Source organism: Desmodus rotundus, chromosome 2 (genome assembly GCF_022682495.2).
Source record: "Desmodus rotundus isolate HL8 chromosome 2, HLdesRot8A.1, whole genome shotgun sequence".
Lineage (NCBI taxonomy): Eukaryota > Metazoa > Chordata > Mammalia > Chiroptera > Phyllostomidae > Desmodus > Desmodus rotundus.
In genome coordinates, this window is record NC_071388.1 from 110,723,534 (window position 1) to 110,728,903 (window position 5,370).

Consider the following 5,370-nt stretch of genomic DNA (forward strand, 5'->3'; position numbering starts at 1 on the left):
GTGCATGCATACCTAATAGCATTCTTAGCATTGTCACTTGTGTCATTGATAAATGCAATTTCTTCCAGTTTTTGCTATATCATTTAAGGAAGATTGGAACTGTTATGACCAAAAACCTTTAGCCACTCTTGTCTCCAATCTTTCTCTCAAATTCTACATTAAATCTGTTAATAAATCATGTGTACATTTGCTTCAAAATATGTCTAGAATATGAATACTTCTCACCTTTGTACAACTACTACTTATATCCAAGCTATCATCCTGTTCTTTCTGAATTATTGTTAAAATCTTCTTTTTATTCTCCTAATTTTATCCTTGCCTTCATTTGTTCAATACACAATTTACCACAGTAGCCAAACTATTGCTATTAAAACAAAAATTAAATTTCACCAGTTATTGCCCTGATAAAAAATCTATTTTTCCTCCCAAACTTAGCCCCAAAAGCATCCAAAGGTTTTATAATGCCCTACAAGGCTATATAAAATCTAGTCTCAATCTCTCTGACTTCACCTCCTATTACTCTCCCTTTTGTTCACTTTGCTCTAGTCTCTTACTTTGTATTGATTTCTATTCCCTGCCTCAAGCTCTAACTACTTTACTAGTGTTTCTTGGGATTATGCTCCAAATAAAATAATTGTACTAGAATTCTTATCCAAACACCTTCTTTAAGTGAGAACCTAAGCCATAACTTTTGTTCATAGAAGTATTTCTAGGAAGAAAACCTTTGGATTCTCTTCTGATCTTGTATCACCTGCTACCCAAAGTGACAATGATGACCTTATTCCTGGTGGTAAGATGAATGTGAACAACTAATGACATGCTACATCATCAAAATTTCAAAGACTTTTACCTGTGGTGAATTGGGGTATAGAAGTAGAAGTGGATACATTGGCTCTTAAAATAGATAAAGTATTTGAGATGTAGAAAGTCAAAGTTTTAAGAAGGTGTTTTATTGACTACTGTTAATTGTCACTGAAACTCTGAAAAAATAAAATTATAAGTTCAGGTTAGCCCACTCTCAACTCAACTCTCATATAAAAATGTAAATGTAAATGTAAAGATGCCCAATTTCTACAACTGCATAGTATATTGTACTGAAAACCAAGTCCAGGATGGGGTAGTTTCAGACTTATACAAAGGTAGCTGAATACACAATCCCCAAAAGTTTCTTATGTGGATGTCAGAAACCAGCTAAGGAAAAGTTGGAATCCTGAGGGATGGAAATATGTTTTCCCTAAATTCTCTGTGATGAAAGAAATGGCTTCCTCCTCCTTGCTAGACATTAGCAGCCTTTCTTGCCCAGAGATCATGAAAAGGCCTTACCTGTGGTGGCATCCTCAAAACATTAAGCTTGTCATCAACAGAGTTTCCCCCTTGTATTTTTTTATGAGCAATAATTAAGATTAAGTCTCAGTATGTCTCAGTCTGAAAGATCTATTCCTGCTATAGAGAGGAAGGCTTTATTCCCTAAAGTATAAAAGGCACCAACTAATATGAATGTACAGAACTAGGAGAACAGCTTAAGAATTATTCTAGAATTTGCTGAACCCTGGTGATAAAAAGATTACAAGGATTGATAATGGGTATTTGATTGACATGGGAACACTTCTGTAACTTTGGGTTTAATGTTCTGGCAAGGATAGCTACAGCAAGTCCCAGTACACTGCTTAAATGGATCATTAAAGCTTAAAGAAAGTGATGCTGTATTAAAAATGAAATAGAGATGAAAGAATTGCCTTGGAAGAATATTGATAAGTGGGTAAAAAGTCTCAGACCTAAGCATGTTAAAATTAGTTATAAAACACCAGAGAACCCCCCAGTTGACCATGTTTCTTACCTCTTCAATAGCAATGAAGAATGTGCAAGTGAAGAAATTACTAGCATTGTTGAGTATCTCAGTGTAGGCCTCTGCAGGCCTATGTGAATAGTGACAAGTACTTCTATGCAAATAGTTTTCTTTGTGTCATTGGGAATGTTAGGATTCCAGAATAATAGATGCTTGTTGATGTCACCCAGCTATTAGACAATGGTAAACCTAAGCGATGTGTTATGCCAAAAAGACCAAATATTAATCAAGATATCCTGACTCATATGGAACAGATCATTACTAGAGACTCAAAAGCAGCCATTGGTGAAATTGTTTTACTTCTATAACCAACACTTATTGCAGAAGCAGAGGAGGAGACTACTGATAACACTTACTGCAAAGGAAAAATGTGACTATTACTGTTTCCATATCTGAGCTAATTCTCAGATCCAGAGCCCACGAATTGAAGGCTAAAGCAAGACCCTCAAATAGAAATCTACCCAAATTTGACTGAAAAAAGTTACAACTATGTGCCAGAGTAAATAAAGACTGGGGAAAGGAGTACCATACATACCCATAGCCCAAATGGTAGATCACAGCATGTGTAAGAGGGTGGATTAGTGCCATCCTCCAAGGCTAAAGAGTGCACAGGTTGTTGTCCCTGTCCTGTCTACATTTAAGCCTCTGCCTTAATGCCTGAAAAACACAGAATGGTCATGATGGATGATGGTGGACAACAACCACACTAAGTGTTAGCCCCTAATAAAGCACCTGTACTCGAAAGGGAGACTTTTCTAGAAAGTTTCCAAACATTCTCTATATTTTGATTTGTAGCTATTTCTCTGTCGAAGACATTCTTTAAAATATATATATCAAGAAGGAGGGTCAAATGCAATTCACATTCACCTGGAGTAGATAATAGTACAAAATCACATTCTTGCCCCAAGATTATATGTTTTTATCACAATATATTATGAAGGGACCCGATCATCTGAAAAATCTTCACAATATCACACTGGTCCACTATTTTAATGACATTATGGTTATTGGGAACGGCGTGATAAAAGTAGCATGTACTCTGGTAAAATCTGTATGTACCAAAGCCTAAGAGAGAAATCCTCTATAGTGTTAAAGAGCTGTCAAATCAGGAAACATTTCAGGTAACTAATGCGCCAGATGCCAAGATGATCTGTCCAAGTTAAAGTGGGTGGGGGGAAACACACACACAAAAAACACTGTATTCCTTAACACTGAGAAAGAGAGGAGCTTTTTTGAGTCCTCTGAATTGTGAAATAGTATATATTAAACATAGGACTTTGATCTACTTTTTTGGAGCTTGAGAGGTTTGGGTGGAAATGGCAGTAAATCCATTATAACTTGGAGACGGAACATTCAGGAATAAATTGAGTAGAACCAGACGACATTTATTAGGACCTCATGAGATTTCCATTTATAAAGGTGACTGAGTAAAGATGTGGAGAGGTCAATGCCACAAGAAGATTTCTGACATTTCTCAAGAGAAGGAGTCATGGCTCACCATACAGGAGGAAAGCATCAGGTTTTGACTGGCAGGCAGAAGCAGGAACAGGGGAAATCCTAGACTAGAGTTTCCATGGGAAAAACAAGGCAGGACTGAACAGTGTTTAGAATTGTTCAATTTGAATAATTCTGCTGGGCTTATGGCTATATGAGTGGTCTCTACTTGTCTGATACCTGGTCTTAAGTGATTTAGGGCAGAGGAAACATTGGCTTGTTGTATTCCAGTTAGATAAGGAAGGGATTGGTAAATATGGACTTGGAATTATAGGTTTGTATCTATGAAACTCTTTATCTTTACTACATTTTTTTCAATTATCATTTAGTCCCCTTATACACCCTCCCCTTAGCAATCACCGAACTGTTGTCCACATCCATGAGTATTTTTTCTTTTTTGTTCAATCTGTCCCCCCCCTAATTTCCCACCTACCCTCACTACTTGTCATCTGTTCTCCATGTATGAGTCTGTCTCTGTTTTACTTGTTAGTTCAGATTGTTCATTAGATTCCACGTAAGAGTGAAATCTTATGGTATTTGTCTTTCTCTGACTGGCTTCTTTCTTTTTTTTTTATTGTTGTTCAAGTACAATTGACTCCATGTTCACCACACCACAACCACCCTCCCCACCCATCCCCACCTCCCACCCTCGAACCCACCCCCTTTGGCTTTGTTCATGTGTCCTTCATACATGTTCCTTGATAGCAATCCCCCATTATCTATTACCTATCCCTCTCCCTCTTCCTCTCTGATTACTGTCAGATTGTTTTTTATTTCAATGTCTCTTGTTGTATTTTGCTTGTTTGTTTTTTTTGTTGATTGGGTTCCCTTACAGTAAGATCATATGATATTTCTGTTTCACAGCTTGACTTTACTCCATTTTATGCTTATGCTCCTCTTCTCAGGTATTAATTGACCATAGAGAGTTGGGTTTATTTCTAGGCTCTCTGTTCTGTTCCATTGGTCTATGTGTCTGTTCTTATGCCAGTACCAGGATGTTTTGATTACAGTGGCCTTGTAATACAGTTTGATATCAGGTACTGTGATCCCTCCTACTTTGTTCTTCATCAAAATTGCTGCAGCTATTCAGGGCCATTTATTATTCCATATAGATTTCTGAAACATTTGTTCTCTGTGAAATATGTCATTGGTACTTTAATAAGGATTGCATTTAATCTATAAATCACTTTTGGTCATATGGACATTTTGATATTGTTAATTCTTCTAATACAGCATCATGGTACATGCTTCCATTTGTTTGTGTCTTCCTTAATTTCCTTCTTCAGTGTGGTGTAGTTTTCTGAGTACAAATCTTTTTTCTCCTTGGTTAGGTTTATTCCTAGGTATTTTACTTTTCTTGTTGCTATATCAAATGGGATTCTTTTTTCCTGATTTCTGTTTCTGATGTTTCATTGTTGGTATACAAAAACGCCTTTGATTTCTCAATATTGATTTGTATCCAGCTGTTTTGCCAAATTCATTTATTAAGTCCAGTAGATTTTTAGTGGAGTCTATAGGATTTTCTACGTACACTATCGTGTCATCTGCAAACAATGCCCGTTTTACTTCCTCCTTTCCAATTTGGATGCCTTTTATTTCTTTTTCTTGTCTGATTGCTGTGTCTAATACGTCCAGTACTATGCTGAATAGGAGTGGTGAAAGTGTGCATCCTTATCTTGTTCATGATCTTAGTGGGAAAGATTTTAATTTTTGCCCATTGAGTATGATGTGGGCTGTAGGTCTCTCATGTATGGCCTTTATTATGTTGAGGAAAGTTCCCTCTTTTCCTACTTTGCTATGTGTTTTTATCATAAATAGGTGCTGTACCTTATCAAATACTTTTTCTGCATCTATTGGTATGATCATGTGATTTTTGTCTTTCGTTTTGCTTGTATGATATATTATGTTTATTGATTTGCAAATATTGCATCATCCTTGCATCCCTGGGATGAATCCCACTTGACCATGGTGTATGATCTTTTTAATGTATTGCTGGATGGGGTTTGCCAATATTTTTTGAGGATTTTAGC